Source organism: Podarcis gaigeae (assembly GCF_964106915.1).
Source record: "Podarcis gaigeae genome assembly, chromosome: 7".
Lineage (NCBI taxonomy): Eukaryota > Metazoa > Chordata > Lepidosauria > Squamata > Lacertidae > Podarcis > Podarcis gaigeae.
Window position 1 is genome coordinate 63,527,296 of NC_139683.1, and position 19,120 is coordinate 63,546,415.

At 41.0% G+C, this 19,120-nt stretch overlaps 1 protein-coding gene across 5 annotated transcripts in view; it reads left to right on the forward strand.

Annotated features, from left to right (window-relative positions):
• BLOC1S5 (biogenesis of lysosomal organelles complex 1 subunit 5) overlaps positions 1-19,120 on the forward strand; it is a 35,690-nt gene that overhangs the window by 15,824 nt on the left and 746 nt on the right. Inside the window, exons 6-9 of one of the 5 annotated variants that reach the window (XR_014566320.1) lie at positions 5,177-5,319; positions 6,985-7,150; positions 7,332-7,419; positions 17,891-18,033. The gene's annotated coding sequence lies outside the window, so the exon portion shown is untranslated. Of the gene's footprint in view, positions 1-5,176; positions 5,320-6,984; positions 7,151-7,331; positions 7,495-16,874; positions 17,568-17,890; positions 18,034-19,120 lie in introns of those variants that run through there. The other 4 variants (XR_014566321.1, XR_014566322.1, XR_014566324.1 and 1 more) reach the window with 4 other exon arrangements.

Sequence of the window (19,120 nt, forward strand, 5' to 3'; positions counted from 1 at the left end):
TCCCCCTGTTACTCTCAATGGGAGTCCAAGCTGCTTTTCTTCTGCCTGTAAGTGCTGTGTTCTCTGTCCAATTGGCATTGAATTTTCAGACATTCTGCTACCCCTCCAAGGGATCAGACCTGCCAAATTTCAGACAAATAGGAAAAAGGGCCCCCATTGTTAGGCTATGTCTATGTCTGTCTAAAGTGGCATTTATTTTTAGTCCAGGTCCTGGACACTTAATAGCTACTCACATACAGCAAACTAATTCCTCCACTCCCAGTGAATATTAAGGCTCTAGGAACCAATGAACAAGCCTAGGGACACTCCATGTATTACAGGAAATAAGCTGTACAGTTTTGGGCTTGTGATGAGATTTTAGTTTGTTTTATGTGAGCAACAATTGACTTTGACTAAAAACAGATTTAACTAAGAGCTGCTCATTTGCTTTCTTCACCCTTCCCTCCTTAGGTAACCTCCACCAGCATGTATTCCGAGTTTAGAGAAAAACAAAAATAAATGAGTAACAAATTAATATGTGCCAATTTGGAATTTATTTGACATTTATCTTGTATTTCAATTTTTAATCAGTTGCCAAAATGAATCCAGTTTTTCTATGCTGTCTTGGCCTTTGTGCTCCCTGCTTCATGTCTTTCAAACTTCCTAGAACCTCTTTGCATCATTCCCCTTAGTCTGCCCATACCAGAAATAAAGTTCATCCTGTCTCTAAAGGCATTTTGTCCAAGAAGAGCCAAAACAGTCTTTCACTTCCCTCACAAAAGCCGGACAGTTTCTGAAAATTCTGTTGTCTGCATTTTCGTTCCCTCAGTATTTAAAATGCTTGTGGACATTCAGCGACAGCACAGCAGCTCAGCCAACCATTGGCAGAGATTTTAACTGCCATGAGATCTCATGGCACATTATAATATGTATGTGCAAACTGGCAAGAGTTCTTATGCCGGCAACATCTTTGGTATCAGCAGTCATGTTAAAATGTTAGTTTTCACTCAGGTCCACATATGCAAATAAGTGATTGAAACTGACGTTCAGTGATTGGATAGTTACAGAAAGTGTTACAGTTGCGTTGTAGTGGAGCTCTATATAAGCAGGCTGGCTGAACCCTTCAGTTCAGTTCAGTTCTGTTCTGGCCTGTGAATAAGCAAGAGCTGTTTGAAGAATCGCTGTGCTGTCTGATATGTTCACCCACAACTTAACAGCCAACATTTAAAATGGGTCAAAATTGACCACCCATGGTTGGTAGAATTTTCAAAGGAACCTAACAGACAAGGTTCTCTGTCCTCATTTCTTAGTCTTAACACAGGTTCTTTGAACTCAGTACCTGATATACCGTATTTTTCGCTCTATAACACGCACCTGACCATAACACGCACATCGTTTTTAGAGGAGGAAAACAAGGGAAAAAACATTCTGAATGAAACAGTGGATGTATCATTTTTGTGCTTCATGCTGTGGCCACAGACATGTGATCTGATGGTGAATTTGGGGTGACCCAATGCAAAAATCCTGAGAATCCCTGTGCATCCATGGTTTGTAACCACGTTTTTGCACCATTGCAGCCCCAGGCAACAGTGGGTGTGTGTTTTTGGGGGGGCAGGCTGTAGCCATGGACATGCTATGTGATCTGATGGGGAATTTGGGGTGACCTAATGCAAAGATCCTGAGGATCCATGTAGATCCATGCTTTTTAACCACGTTTTTGCACCATTGCAGCCCCAGGCAACAGTGGGTGCGTGATTTTTGGGGGGCAGGCTGTAGCCATGGACATGCTATGTGCTCTGATGGTGAATTTGGGCTGACCCAAAGCCAAGATCCTGAGGATCCATGTCGATCCATGCTTTTTAACCACGTTTTTGCACCATTGCAGCCCCAGGCAACAGTGGGTGCGTGATTTTGGGGGGGCAGGCTGTAGCCATGGACATGCTATGTGATCTGATGGTGAATTTTGGGTGACCTAATGCAAAGATCCTGAGGATCCATGTAGATCCATGCTTTTTAACCACGTTTTTGCACCATTGCAGCCCCAGACAACAGTGGGTGCGTGATTTTTGGGGGGCAGGCTGTAGCCATGGACATGCTATGTGATCTTATGGTGAATTTGGGGTGACCCAATGCAAAGATCCTGAGGATCCATGTGGATCCATGCTTTTTAACCACATTTTAAGTGGGGAGGGAAGGAAAAATACAGAACGGACAAGGAGCACGAGAGGGGTGTGCAGAGAAGCAGCTGGCTAAGAATGCAGGAGAGGGGTATAACTGGGAGGGAGGAAAGGAAGGCAAAAGTTTTCCCTCACCTACCCACCCAAGCCAGCCGGCTCGCACGCTCTCTCTCTCTCTCTCCCTCCTGCATGTTTTCCCCTCTGCATGTCTGGAGGGGAGGGGCTTTCCCTGCTCTTTGTTCCGTTTGAGCAAACACAGCAAGGAAACAGAGGTGGGTGGGCAGTAAGACCCTGAGGCAGAATGCAGGAAAGCAGCCACTTCCTGTTTTCAGCTTTCCCTTCTAGGAGACGCGCGATTTTTGCCTGCTTTTTTTTTGCCTCCCCTCGCACCATTTGGCTCCAGGGACCACACATTCACTCTATAACACGCACAGACATTTCCCCTTCCTTTTTAGAAGAAAAAATCTGTGTGTTATAGAAGGAAAAATACGGTAACTTCCAAGAGTGTTTGATACTACACCCTAAAATATACATAGCAGGGTGGATTTGATTTAAATCAAATCGATTTAAATCACGATTTAAATCACTAGTCAGTAAGACTTGATTTTATTTTATTTTTACAGAAAGACTCATTCTTGCTGGTATAATCTTAGTATTTACAACCATATGAAGGTTTTGTTTTTTGGAATAATAAATTTTCAGAGTAGTTTTTACAGTTATATCAAAAATTACTGATTTGGTTATGCTATTAGAAATACATAGACAGATAATTATGAAATTATTGTGAGGTTTAATAAGTTAACTGTTTATATTTGGACAACTTTTCTGCTGTACTTTATTGGAAGGAGAAAAATAACCATTTCCTTAATAACAATTTAAACAATTTATTTAACTAAAACAATAACATTGTAGCATATGTATCCATGTTTGTTAAATATGTGGTTAAACAATTTAAAAACAAAACAAAACCCAACAACCTTAGACTGAGTTTTAGCACACATGAAATACTTAAAGCAAATCCTTATTTCCTCTTGAAAAGCCTTTGGACTATAATGTAATTTAAATAGAAAACTATCTTCAGAAAGATTTTTCCTCTAAAAGCATTTTATTTAAAAAATCCAATTTAAATAAAAATCCAATTCAATTTTTTTAAAAAACAGATTTTTTATTTTAAAAAATCATTGATTCTTATCCAACCTGATACATAGTTTGGTTCCTAAAATCTTTTAGACACAAGTAGGCAATATTAACACTTGCAAAACAGATTCATTTATAGGACTCGTGTTGGCTGCTTCTGCTTTAATTACAACTAGTACAGCTCTGTAACGCCTATTTCGGTGATAGTTATTTTGATCTTATATTTTGTTTTCAGGGAAAGAGACTTTAAACATTGCTGGGTTTTATCCCTGCTCCACCATAGATTTGCTTTTAGGCTTTGGGCACATCTCTGTCTCAGCTTCAGTTTCTTATCCAACATTTATAGAGGTGACAGGTCTACCTATCTTTCAAGATTATTGTAAAAGCAAACAAGTTTTTTGTTTTTGTTTTAATAAACTAGTGTCATTCAGTTTTATATAATATTTACCTTTTTGTAGGCTTTTAAAAAACCCAAATAGAATACACATGCTGACATTTTTAAAACTCAGCTGTACACATCTTTGATTAATAAGTATTAAGTATTTTATATAAATGATCTCTTGCCTTTATTGAAGTATTGGCATACTACAAATATAAAAGAGTATGTGAGTTGTGTGAAAGTTCACAAAAGCTGATAAACATTCATAACAACCTTTAATACTGTTTCCAAGGTTATTGAAAAATTCATGCTTAACTAAAGTCCTCAAGAAGGTTGAATGAAACACGGTATCGTAGCTTATATGGAAGTCACTGCCCCTGAATGCTGTGAATTGCCTGCTCACATGTTACACCGTTTAGATAAGTAGACTGTTAACATATACAGAAAAAAGAGAAATGAAAGAGGAGAAAATATGTGAATGAGCTCTTTTGCCAGCAAATATGAATCAAGGGCAATAAGCATTATATGTTTCTATACACATCATTCTTCATTTGTGCTCTATTTGCTGTCAATACAGATAATTCGTGCTAGACAAATACAGAATACAACAATTTGGGATATGGACTGGCACACAGTTATAGTTCAGTGTTATAGCTGACAAGTGGAACCTGTAGCAAATAGAGTGTTGCTCTATTTTGTCCAGCCAGCCATGCCACAATATTCCATTTCTTCTCCCCTAGTTTTAAGTTTTCCACCCCTTGAAACTCAGCATTCAGTGATCAAAACTCTCAAAGTTTTGTACCGTCCCCCCATTATTATTCATAAGATGTTGGGATTTCCCAGGACCATGTTTGTTTTCCAGTGGTCCTGTTTCACCATCAGTCCCCTCTGCATTTGCTGTGGGAGGGAGTGATGCTTCTACTGGGCAAATGACCCTAGATGAACCATGTCCTTGTATTCTGTCAATAAAGTCTGGTATTTCATTGTGACTTTTACTGGCAATGTAAAGGAAGCTGTTTCTTGTTTTGTTACTGTTTGCTCAACACTTTTATGCAAAAACATGAAAAATTATGAAGAAAACAGACTGTGATCAGTCTGCTTGTGAAAATTGCTCAGCCTGCTGACAGTCACTTGATATCATTGTTATAGGATTTGTTGCTCACCAGCAGGTGTCAGTATGAGCATTGAAGGTACTATGTGCATCTGAGATGTACTTATCTGCATTCACACCAGTTCTAACATCCCAGCCTTCAAACATTACTTAGAAGCAGTGCTTCTCTTCTAGAAAATGAAAAAGGCGTCGGTACTGCATACCCTTGAGTACCCCCAGGAAAAAAGCACTGCTTAGAAGGAAGTCCCATTTCAGCTTCCTTTTAAGAACATCTTTATACCATTGTTTTGGTGCTTTTTTGTCTTGAAGTAATCTAGGATAAGGTTACGTTTGCCTGTTGTTGCTAACTTTAGTCTTCAGTTATTTGGGGATATTGTGCAGCCTGCTTTCTAGACCTTGAATGAGAGACCCTAGAGAAGCAACACGTGAAGAAAGAAGGGATTCTGCTTATTAAAACCAGCATAAAGAACCAGAACTCGAGTGTTTTTGATGGTATGGATTGGTAGCCTCTGGCCAGTGAAGAGTGTCACTGAGAGGTGATTTGCTTGTTTGCACTTCTGTTTCTCTACATCATCCACCTACAGTCTGAAGTGGTGAAGTCTATGGATTTTGCCAACTGGCTCCTCCTCCTCACTCTGCATGAGCTGTTCTCAATTAATTGTTTTCCTTGCCCCTTTCCTACAATATCCGTGCTCATTCCTACATTGTTCACAACGGAAGGCTCGGTAAAATATGTGTTCCCCATCCTTTCAAGATCTGTTTTGCAGCCAGGGATCTGTGAGCATCCTTGAAGGGGTCTGGGGGGAGGAGCCCCAAAAATTGCAATTGCAGGGAGGCTGCAATTCTCTGCCAACTTATTTGGGAGTGGGTCTTAGTGAAACCAATTGGACTTCCTTCTGGATAAAAATGTACAGGAGCAGGATGTCAAGCGGTCATCATTTGTTCACATGACCACAGGAGACTAGGGTTAGACACATCACAGTTTACTTCACTTTAACCCACATTTAAGATTCTACCAATTCAACACAAAAGAATGCTGCTTGCTTCTTGAGGGGGATTTAATGATCGCTTAGACCTGCTTCTGCAACATTGAGAAAATAATGCAGGAGTTGAGTTACTACTCCTCTTTGACAAGCAGCACATATTCATGCACTGTTCTTGCAATGACTCCTGTCAGAGGGCCAGATCATCCAGTTTCTAATCTGAAAAAAAACTTTGGATTGTATTCAATCAAGTTAACCCATTAGCAGAAGGATTTCTACTTGTGCAGCAGACATTCCCCTACTTCTACCCCACCCCGTACACCCCTCAAGTACGTTCTGAGAGTTCCCCCAACCCTCCAAAGCAGATGGGGGACAACAGGGAGAGGAGAAGAAGGGGAAGTTCTATTGCACTAGAAGAAGTTCTTGGATTGATGGGAAGACTTCATTGGATACAGTCCTACATATAGTGGATCAATAAGCTTCACTGAGTGCATGACATAATGCTTTATGTGTGGAATGGAGAAATGGAGCTGGGTGTTAGCACTGCAGTATCATACTGTACCAGAAAGTAAGGCAATGCTGGCATGCAAAGAGCTGCAGTGTGGGCTCTTTCCATGTGACTTGGGGCTCCTCACATTATCTGGTACAGGAAGAATTCAGTAGCCTCTGTACCGCAAGAATGACATCACAAGAATGAGCGAAATCAGTTTTCTGATTTGGATGACCAGCTGGCATGCCATACAAAGTTACCCAGCTAGAATTGAGTTGTTGAACTATAATTGTCCCAATATCCCTACTGAAATGATTTTCCTTTGAACTACCCATTTTAAGATGAAAACAATTTTGCACAATTCTCATTCTTATTACTCATAATGCCTTGTTTGTTTGGATCACATAGAAAAGTTCTGATTTGTCCCAGAGGCACGTTCTGGTTGTAGCTGATATCCCATTGTATAAACGACCCTTTTTAGTCTAATATAATAGGTTTTGTTTTGGGGGTGCTTTTTCTTTTTTTCTTTTTTTCCTGTTGCTTGCATGCCGTCTGAAATACTTTCAGTCGCATGAACAATTTGTCTGGGACAAAGTCTTATCTACAGAAAGTCTGATTCAGCTTCAGAGACTTAAGACTACATGGTCTTGTTGTGTTTGTTTCTTTTTTTTAAAAGAATACATATATGTATGTGCGCCTTGTTAAAAAACATTGCTGCCCCCATCTAGGAACAATACAACACTCACATCATTTCCTGAAAAACGTGTAGAGTTGGAAGGCAATTATCTACTTACCAAACAAGCTAAAACAACAGTTCCTGATATTCTTCTGAAATATTTCAACTTCCCAAGAATCCGGAAAAAATAGTTCCATGAGATGGTGCTATGAATGAAGGTATGACATTTCAGTTTCCTTCTCTTGGAATTTGACATCTCAGGGCAATAGATTACTGTGTATTTGGCACTGGTGAGGGAGGAGATATCAAGTGAGGTGTGGGCAGAGTGACTGCAAATGACACGTTATTTTTCTTCAGTACAGGAACAATGAACCGTTTGTGCATGTTTCTCTCTTATAGTCACAGGCATATAGCTTCTTTCTTGGTGGCCTTTGAGCAACATCATCTGAACCGCCAGCAAGAGAAACAGGAACCGCATGATGAAATAGTTCAGTAGCAATAGACACCCATCTTTTGTTTGTATCTCCATAAAGTAAAATTACTGAATAAACTGTAAACTGAATGTAGTGGAAAATAATTTCGGGAAACAACATTAAGAAGACAGATGGTTTTCTTTTTGTTTCCTTTCTAGCAGTTCAACAGCATTCCCTTTGTGATATTATAAATGTGGCCCTCCATCTGTGGTTGGGGCGGTCAGGAGTGATGGGAGTTGTGACATGCCCAAAATTGTTGGATTACAAGTTCCTCAGCCTTGTTACAAAGTAAAATAGGACAGCATGGTATAAATACTGCTTTTACAGTCTCACATATGGTGTGTATTCTCAGTCTTTAGAAATCATTAGCTATTAATTGAAACTGCAATAGTATTTTGAGTGACGCTCTTCTACAATGGACATTCAAAGGGAATGCAAGGGTGATTTGCAAAGACGTCTGCTTCAAGCTCAGCTTCTCTCTTTCCTTATTAACAACTTCCTTTTTGTATCTGTGGAACATGCCCTTGCTAGACTGACATCCAAGAAAAGGAGAAGGTCAGATTAGTTTACTGGTTACAGTATTTGGCTTTTGTGGGTTGCATTGCTGAGTTTTGCTTAACGCTTTGTTTGCAGGCCATGTGCAGCTCTAGAACTTGCCACTGTTGTTGGCACCAGTTGGTCCTTTTGGCTGGCAGATTCCTGGTAGAGAGTTAGGCAAATGAAGTCTGAAAGAGTGAACACCTTGTTTGCTGCAGATGGTTTTTTAAGGTCATGTTTGACTCATTAGCGTTGTTTCAAACCTTTTGCTTTTCCTACATGGAAAGCACTTCAGTATGGGACATGGGTGGCCAGCCTTTGGCATGGGCACCACCACAAGTAGCAATAATTCAAAATATTCAGAGTATTTATATCTATTAATAGAGCAGTCTTTTTATTGAACAGTACTGTTCCCCACCCTTTTATTAATACCAACTTCCTGGCTAGCTCGGGTGGAGAGGTTTCCATTGAATTATCTACAATGGCTTTAAAAAAAAACCCATTTACAGTTACATTATCTACACACTAGATAATAATCTTGGTAATAAAATAATTGCTTTCCACTATTCTGCACTTCAACCATGATAGTCTTCTTTTCCAAATTTTTGCAGTGCCCTCCAACCCTCATAAACCCTTTTGCAAACTAACGAAATATTTTTGTTGTTGTTTATCCAAATATTTAAGCACTCCCACCAGTCTAACCTCATGCAAAATCCATTAGTAAACATTGGAGACACTACCAGCCTTACTGCAGGCCAGCAACTGCAAACTTTCTAGCTTCAATGAACCCTTTCCACAATGATTTCTTTGGCAAGGAAAAACTGCACATTGGTCATAATATCTATCATCTATCTATCTATCTATAACATGCATAATCTTGCCATAGGCACTTTGCATGTTGCAGAGGATTCAGAGGCATATTTGGGGATGCACAATCAGTTCATACTCTGCCTCACCATTGTTCCACTTTGGACTGCACCCAATATTGTTCTGTGGCTGCATGTTTTGGGGGTGTGATTGCTAATGGTGGGCTGTTTCACAGAAGCTTTTCCATCATTACTGGTCTCAATGAAGGACCATTGACAAGCTTCCAAGAGCCCCAGGACATGGGTTGAGAACCACTGCTATAAACATTTGAGAGGTGGGGAATACTCCTCAATTAACTGTGTTTAAACCTAATTAACTTCCACTTTTCCTGTGCCTAGAAAGCAGGGGTCCAAGTGGTTTTCCGTTTGTCCCCATGCTTTTAAGGCATGGGCCCAAACAGTTTTGTCTTTGCCCTGCTGCTTTGACCTAGAAAACCCACTCTTTAGTGCTAAATGGGAGCAAATGTCAACCCAGAGAAAACTCAGTTGACATTTGCTCCAATTCAGCAGTAAATGGCAGAAAGGCGGTGAGGCAAGTCAAAGAATACTCCATTTCCAGTCTTCCCCTTTAGAGTCTTCCATTATCATGCAAAAGAAGTGAACAGATCCTTTTCATTTCCTTTAAAAGAACTCAGCTGTTCAAGCTCTGATTTAGGACATGCTGAAAGAAAACACAGGCGGAGGCAGTCAGAGTAAATGAGGAATGTCAGGACTCAGAAGGCTACGTTGTTTAGCCTGAAGGGCAGTTGGAAACTGAAGTGAATGAAGCCAGGTTAAAGGCCTGGATCAATAAGCGCTTACGGTAAGATGTCCCAGGAGTGAACACACAAAGACGGCTGTAGTACTCTCAGCCATTTTCTTGGCCATACCAATATCATGCCTTCTGGCGAAATAGGAAGCCAACCACAGTCACGAACCAAAGGTGTCCTAAAGGAGGTTTCATATTCTCCCAGGGCAGAGGCTGCAGTTGTAGCCCCTGCCAACGGCTTGCGTTCAAACCAAGCCATAAAGGCAGAAAAAGGAAAGGCTCAAGAACACCCCAGCCCACCTAGGCGCAATTAAACTAAATAACTGAAACAAGTTGGCTGCTGCTGGCACTTTTGGTGCCCTGGGGAGTTTTCTGTTTTGGAGGCTCAATTGCGGTAACGTGTAGGACGCACAAGACAGCGGAACCAGCCAACCGGATGGGCCTGCTGTCCGCAAATTGGGCTCAGTCTGCTCCCATGTCCGGCCACCGGACGACAGGCACAGCAGCCCCCGTCGAGCACAGCCTCCTGGAAATTGTCGCCACCAAATGAACCACTGACCTTAACTGAAGGAGCCACATATATCTTGGGCAAGGGAGAAACTAAAATTAAATGGGTATTTTTTGTTTTTCCACCCCTGCCTTCCTTCTCCCCCATCGTTCCAGAGTTTGTCATCCTATCACACCTATCAACAGTGCCAGCCTCGAGACATTTTAGCACCTTGCGTCGAGTGCCAAAAAACCCCTGAAATGACATGCTATCCCCCTGCATACTTGAAAAGCTGCCATTCTTTCCCCCTACCCTCAATAAAACTCACAGAATCTGAGCTGAATTGATTCAATTCAGGGTAGAGGAGAAGCTAGAAAAAAAGAGCCCACAGCAATATTATAATTGAGGTGATATTAGACTTACTTTGCGCTCCCCCTCCACACGCCCTCTCTAGGTGGTGATGGGTATTACTTCACTTACTTCAAAACATGGCGGCAAGCCAACCTTGCCACTCTTGCTCCTGAGTTAGGACCCTGGACTTTTGCCCTAGAATACTACTATGATGGGACTACTGGCCCATGGTCATCCCCTCCACACTTCCAAATTAATGAAGAATAGAGTCCCATAGTTAGCACAGAAGAAACAGACTGTATGTCTGTGTAAATTGCTGTGAGTATGAGGCTCAGCAGTTTAGCAGCAGGGTTGCCACCATCTTTTATTGCTTGGGGTGTGGGGGGTATGTTGGTGGCATTTCTTTATAAACACAGGAGGCTGCAGGGGTTGATTAAAAAACTTGTTGATAGATGAAAATGATGCATCTGGCAGATCAAGCAACTTTCTTTTTTTTTTTTAAAAAAAGTATTGTTAATTGCTTTTTATGCAAGAGCATGCACAAGCATGGAGTAGCAAGCATCATCTTGGAGGAGGGTAAATGCCAAGTCTCTCATGCAGGAGGGAATGCCTCTGCGAAGATGGTGCCTGCTGTCACTGGCATGCGCACAATGTATAATCTATAAAGAACGAACCCTTTTGTCTCCAGGCGGACTATTTTATTTGAATGCATCTTGTTTGCAGGTTCTGTGGATAGATCTGTTCATTGACTGGAATTAATTCACAATCGACCTATTAGTATTTCCTTAGTTGAGTGACGATGGTCCTGCCACTTGTGAGGAGTGTTTAAAGAGCACTACAAGATAATAAAGTAAGGAGGACATTTACAGCCCTATAAATCCAGAGAATGGGCATGGATCCAAAGAATCATAAACTAGTTCTGTGAGCCCAAGGAGGCTTCAGTCTTGTTTTTCTTGAACATCAGCCCACTCACCTCTGCTGTATGGCAAACCTAAGACACACATCATGCAGTTCTTCATTTTTCTTCTTTTTTTTTGGGGGGGGGGTAAATAAGTGGATGATGTGTATATCTCTGTTTGTCTACATGAAAATCCAGAATCCAATAAAAAGCAAAAAAAAAAAATATTATCAGGGTTGCGTAAGCCCCACAGCAACACCTTTCATTTCAAGAAGGTGGGTCTTTGTAAAATCATCATCATCATCATCATCATCATCATCATCATCTTCTCCCGTATCGTGGACCCCATAGCTCAGGACTTGCTACTCCCTTAAAAGGGCAAAGAGAAGATCATGAAATACTGTAAGACAGCATAGCCATTCTCATCCCAATTTGTATCATGATCATGGCAGAACCACATTCCACACAGCAGTTGTAATATGTTTGCACCATCTAAGCGAAGAATAGTGGACTGCTGAGAAAAATAGATATCCCCGCAATGGAAGCACTACCGTAAAAGAAAGATGTCTTGAGATTGTACAACGAATGAGCAACAGCTGTGCATTTGTTGCATGGAAAAATGGGTTTGTGGAAAGGCCTTAAGATCTGGAAGATCCAGGAGTTTGCCTTTCCAGATTGTATAGAAGATCCTTCTCAAGAAATGAATGCAAAAACAGTCCAGAATCTTAACTCAGAAGGACTGAGTATTTTTATACCCATTGTCTAACTACACAAAAATACTCTCCCACCAGGCATCCTGAACTTGGTCCTGAATACTAACAGATCTTTAGGCAGGTCTCCGAGCAAAGAAGTGAGATCAGAGCCATCTATCTGAGGTAGGGTTCACAGAGGTTTTGCCTTGCTGGGCAAAAAGCATAGGCTTGAAGCAGTTGGGATTTTGACTACAGACTGCCAATTTGGGGTTTTAAGGTGCTGGTGTTACTTTTGGGATCAGCACTGCCCATTTGTATTATTGTTTCTGTACAGTGGTACCTCTGGTTGCGAATGGGATCCTTTATGGAGCCCTGTTCACAACCTGAAAAGCACGCAACACGCGCAGGTTGCAATTCGCCGCATCTGTGCATGCGTGTGACGTCATTTTGCGTGTCTGCGCATGCGCAAGCAGCGAAACCCAGAAGTAACCCTTTCCGGTACTTCCGGGTCGCTGCGAGACGCAACCTGAAAATGTACAACGTAAGCAAACGTAACATGAGGTATGACTGTACTCCTCTAGGACCTGTTTTTCCTGCAAATGAATTATGGAAACAGCACACATTTCCAATGTTCTGTCCTTGAAAGGAAGCTTACAATTAATTTCACCGCTTCTCGGGCAAATGGGGAAATAACCAATCACACAGCAGTTTCTCAGTTTGGCTTATTCAGTAGTTGGTATAATATTCCTGATGGTGTGCTTAGCAATTGCGTGGAGTAAAAGTAAAGCAGTCTTTAAAATGAAATATTTGCTTGATCTACATGGGTTGTTATATACGTATTGGCTGCTGTTTCTATAACAGTATGTTGTCAGAATAGCAAAAGTTAACAAAATACCAGATGCTAGCACAATCACTGGTTGGCATCCTCAGTTTTCTATTTCAGCATACAAAAAAAAAACCTAAAGATGTTTCTACTGAAAGTGAATATGCATACAACATAAACCTCATGGTCAACAGCCCCCAGTGTATTTGTTAAACCATCAAATAGCACGTCAAAAAGGAAAGGTGCCAACACACAGCTCTGGTGGGTGCCAGTCTTGATATAAAATTTCTCCATTGTTTGCCGTTTGTCAACAGCATGAGTCATAATGCTGGAACCAATATGAAAAATAGTGGCCAGGTTCATGAAGAATTCAAGAGACTGTTCCAGTTTATAAGGTCAAACAGTTTTGCAAGATTGACAGAGAGAGGTCTTGGAGGTTTTCTTCCAATGTTGATCTTTGGGTGATATCCTGTGCTTTGAGGACTTGATGACAACAGCCTTGGCTTGGGTGCAAAGTTCAGGCTAGCATCTTAAGACTAACACAGTGCTGAGCAATGTAACTTTAATGTCACATAGCATCCGATCCTCAAATGATACAGTGACTAAGGAGACAATGAGTAGCCTGAGTAGTTTTGCAGCTTGTCTTTTCTAGTGTTTGTTGAATGGAGGCAGGACTACTCAGATATATCATGGAGATTCAAAGAATGGCAGAACAGCTCAATCACTCTTGTCTTTCCCTTTTCTTGTGAGAGTTATGCCTTCGTCACAGCAAGATACACCAATATGTAGATGGAAATGTTTAAATTGTTTGTTCCAGTATTTCTTTAGTTAATAGATTGTCCTCTCTTTCCTAATACCAGAATGTCAGTGAAGCTGAATGCTGGGAGATCCAGGACAGACAATAGGAAGTCGTTCTTCACACAGTGCATACTTAAAACTATGGAAATTGCTCCTGCAAGATGTAGTGATAGCCACTAATTTGGATGACTTGAAAAGTGGATTAGAGCAAAGCCATGGAAAATACCACTATATTGACTGGTACTAGTCGCAATGTCTTTATATTATTACCTCTGTATTGAAGGCAGTATGAATACCAGCTGCTAGGGAAGGCAAATGGGAGACTGCTATTGCGTGTGTCCTGCGTTAGGTTTCCCATAGGTATCCAGTTAGAGAGAACATGATGCTGAATTGGATGGGCCTTTGGCCTAAATCAGTAGGGCTCACCATACATTATTTAAAATGGTACTGACCTCTAGTAGAATAATTGACTCTAAAATTAAGATGCATAAAAGGCTTACTAGACTCCCATCTTAAATTTATATTATGATGATAACAAAAAACTTTTATTTTATTTTTAAATGATCAAGTTTAGAAGATGGGTGATGTGCTAGAAATCTGTAATATATTATGTGTTATATTTTCAGTTGATTTGATCTCTGGTAACTGAAAAGGGCACATGTAGGTGGAAATCATTAAGCTGTGTTTGAAATCAGATGTTGGTTAATGTATTGTTCTTCTGTCACTGAAAATCCTTGAAATGAAGTAGGTTTTAGAAACCCCCTGATCTCCATCTTTAAGGTTTCTTACAGGAAGCACATTTGTTCCCCCAACAACACACACTCACACAGGATAACTTTGTGCCATCAGGATGCAAGTGTCTAAACCTGTGAAGCTATTATTGTAGGTGATTGTGTACATTTTTTACAGAGCAAATGTGGCCATGCATAAGGAGGTTAGATGTTACTGTCCATAAACTAATATTTGGTCCCAAGACCAAAGATACTGGCCATCCTTGGTGTAGAGCAGGGATGGGGTACTGTGGCCCTCCAAATATTGTTGGGATACAACTCCCATCATCCCTCACCATTGGTTCTGCTGGCTGGGGCTGATGGAAGTTGAGGTCCAACAATAGCTGGAAGGCCTCAGGTTTCCCCATCTCTGCTGTAGAGCAACGACTGGCATTAAACAATGGTAAAAATATTAAATGGGCATTCCTGAGCTCCACCACCCCCATCCGTGAAAATGCTTAAAATATTTTCTGTGCTATGTAAGTAATACATCAACACTGAGGCTGATTAAAATTTGATAACCATTGACCTCCCCACTCCATTGTTAGGAAGACTGTGAAGCAAGATAAAAAACAGTGTCACAGCTATGAGGACAAACAGCATAGCATCCAATAAACTATTTTATGTACATATTTTGTTAAGACTGGTTCCCATTTCCTTGTTTGTTAATGAGTTGACTCATCCAGATTTTGAAAGCCTAGTTTCCAACACCAGTGTGATAGGTTTGAATTTCTGCCAAGTGGGATTGGAGGCAGAGATAACAGTCAGCAACAACAATAGTCTTCCTTGGTCCATTTGCCAAAAACAATTGGCAGAAAAGGCTTGCCTTCTAACTTATCACTCAGTGCGGTGAGGGCTCTGGAGTTCTGGAAGAACACAGATAACTTGTAGGATACAAGGAAGAGGCACGCTCACACAGGGGACCATTCTTACCTGAGTTTCCACGTCTCACCATTAAAGTTGTTTATTTATGTTTGCAAATGTGTACCCTGGACTATCCTCATTCTAGGATCTTAACAACCCTCTGTCCCAGTAGTAGGCTATGAATGATCCCAGAGGCTGCATTTCTCCAGGGTGGGGAAATCCTTTGACTGAGCAGCCTCCTAGTATGTGGCTGTACAGTAACAATCCAGACAAATATCTTGGTAAGCAAGATGCAGCCCATTCAATTAGAGATGAGGAACCTGTGGTCCTCCGGGTGTTTTTTGGACTTCAATGCTGGCCAGGGCTGATGGGAACTGGAGTCCAACAACATCTGGAGGACCACTGATTCATTGCCTATTCCATCCCTTATCTTTTCAATTAAATATTTTGAAGCGTTTTGTCAAAACAAAATTCAACCAAATGTTTTCCTATCTACCCCCCACCCTCGTTTATCTCTGTTCCCATGGGAATCCCTTCCCTTGCACAAATTCTGTTTACTGTTTCATCCCTCCACTGTGCTGATCTTACTCCCTACTCCCTGGACCATCTAGTCCAGCATCCTGTTCTCACAGCGGCCAACCTGATGCCTGTGCAAAGCTAGTAAGCAGAACCCAAGTGCAGCAGCACTTTCTCACAGATTTGCATGAAATGCGCACATGCTACAGTTCAGAAAGACTAGGTGACCTATGTGCCTGCTCAGTCCACTGTCAAGACCTCTGTATTCTCTGTTCTTATTGTTCGTCTTTAAAACGAACTTGGATCTGGATATATGGCAACCCAAGTCATTTACCCAGTTACTCTCTGACATTAGTCTCTGCCCCCAAAACTAAAACCTTGAGCCACCAACAAACAGCCTGGTACTCTTAAAAGTCACCATTTCTACAGGGTTAAGACAGAAGGTTATAGAACAAGTTCAAATATCAAAAAGCAAATACTAAGTACTGGGAGTGTTTTCTGGAGTGCGGTCCTTTTTCAGAACACAGATCGAGGCTTTGAAGCACACAATGCGTTCCTAAACATGTCCATTCAGAAGTAAGTACAGTAAGTGGGAGTTACTCGCATGTAAGTAAGTTTTGCACTGCAACCATCTTGAATGCAGTGAGGCAGGGCTCCCACAAATTTATTCATAGGTTTATACTATAAAAAAAAAATTATCTCAGAGGCATGGGGAGCAGGGAGTTTATATTTTGTTTTTTTAACTAGGTTTGCTTTAATTTAGTTTACAAATGTTTGCTTTTGAAATTTTATTCCTTTTTACAAGCTGTTTTGAGCTGCCATATTGTAGCCAGAATGATGGGGTATAAATGGAAAAAATAAATTTAGACCAGTAGTAAAAAAAAAATGTCAGTGGATTGGTGGTCTGGAAAAACCATCCGATTGTTTATGGGTTATTACTGTCTTGGCAGAGACCTGCTCTGCAGTCCTTCGAGTTTTGAATGGCTGTGTCTAATATTGAAAACGATGTTGTTGTCTTCAGATCTACTGTGATGGGGGTTTTTTGTTTTTTTAATCCCTGGGGTTTCTGGCAGTATTATTGTCACTTATTTTTGTGTGCGATGCACTTTCAAATTACAGGTGGAAAACATGTAGCCTCTTTCCACAATAACTTACAGTGTAATGCTAAAAGAAGCATCACAAGTGGAAGAACAAAGCAGCATAATAGGATGGCAGATAAAAGAAATACAATCGTCATGTGGTTTATCACAATGTGGTCCACAATGGTTTTTCTATATTCAATAATTGTCACAAAAGCAGTCATATATTTTCCAGTGTGCATTGCTCTCAGCAGCAGAAAACACAACTATCAATAGTCAGTTGTGCTGTGGTGCAGAGTCCTTGTTAACATATTCCGAATTAGAAGGCGCATATTCCAACTTTTCACCTATTATAACAGGGGCAGACTACCTTTTTAACCCTGGGGGGGCACATTTCCTTCTAAGCAACTTTCCAAGGTGTGGTGGATGGGGCCGGAGGCAAAATTGGGCGACTAATGTAAATTTTACCCTCTTTTGTAGGAGAGCTTCTCCACACACATCTCTAGACTTGTCTAGCTCAGAGGACATCCCTCCAATACATGCAGCCATGCCATAGGAACCAGCAGTTACAGAATAGGGCACTGGCCCTTTAAAAGAACAGAGAGAGCAGGGCCAATAGGAGGATCAGGTCAATCAGCCTTCATAGAAGCTCAGGAGGTTTCAGCATGTTGCTGAAGCAACAGCTCTTCCTGTGCGTGTCTTAGCCAGCTCTGGGTACAGTGAGCTCTCCAGGGTACTGACTGACATGCTACCTTGTGCTGGTTGGGATCTGGCAGTGCTGTTGGGGTCATGACCTCTGTCCCATTGATGGAGGTCCTGTGTTAACCTGGCCTCACCAAGCAGGACAGAGCTTAAATCTGCCTAATGGTTAAAAACATACTTAGCTGAAATAAAGATTATTTGGGTTTGTTGTATATTTTATATATCTGAGTTTGTTGTTCTTACTACACTCAATGTCATTTGTGATTAGTGATTGGTTATATTAGTGTTACTGGTTATATATTATCTTTATTGCTGTGGTTTTGCATTGATTATTGATTATATGTGGACCTCCAGGCTTCTCTGGCCCTCAGAACGATTCCTCCTCAGGCTACACTCATCACGAACCCTGCTCTGCACACTCAAGTGTTTTTGCCTCGCTCCACAATGTCCACGGCAATGTCTCTTGCCTGCTTGGATAAAAGAAGGAAAGATGTAAAGTAAGTACGTACATGGAAAACACTTACTTTTCTGTGTCTTGGAAATAATAGCCTGTGCAAAAGGTTAAAGAGACACTTCAGTTGCCCTGTCAAATTTTTGCCTTCCCCTCCCTGCCCACCACTGGCATGAAGACCAAGATGGTTCATCTTGAGGGGTTTTGGCCCTCATAGATTGAAATGATTCGCCACTCTGGATGTGATTGTACATGCTGGAAGGTGCCTTGAGAGGGTTTCCCCTAAAAAAACAGCATGCAAATAGTTTAAAACAAGCACTATCTGCTAATGTTAAAGAATACTTTCACATGATCTCATTGTTCCAATCGTGTGTTTTCTGAATACTAAGGCAGGTTTTGGGTTTAAAGCTGTCACTTCAGTAAATTTATTATTTTGTTGGTACATTTAGTAGATTTATAACAAGCTTTTTTGCCCACCACAGACATTACACTCCAAATACTTAATCACTTTGAACGAGCTGATCCTGGAACTCACCTCCCGTTATTTATAGCAAATTGTGGCTTACTGTGTAATCAGCAATCCTGTTAAGTCAAAGTACTTGGATTTAAAATGATTAAGATCTATGAAAGGGCTAAATGTCACAAATATGCATTTCATTTACAAGGCTGAAGTAACACTATACAGTCCTTGGATTATTCTTTTTATAGACCAATTTTCTTTCTTCCTCTAAAGGCTAATCAGATCAAATGTCTGCTTTTACAGTTTGTCTTCCACTGCTGTGGAGAGGACACTTGTTATTGTACAGCTCCCATTAATTTTAATGACAAGAACTGTGCAAGAGAATGTGCTATTTGTCAACTAATGCAGCCAAGTTAAGTGGTAGTATGTATACTACCGTTATCTTCTGTTTAAGTGTTTGACATAAGAGCCCTTGGGACTGCAATCCTGAACTCAGCGGGACTCACTTCTGAGTAGACATGCACACGATTGCATTGCAAGTCAACTGCATATATTCAGGAACCAGTATCAGAATACCAATCTAGAGCAAAGCTATCGGCTGCCCAGCCACTTTAAGAAGACTAGGAAGCAGCATAGTATTTCTACCTCCCCCTGTTCTTGATTCAGATATTTC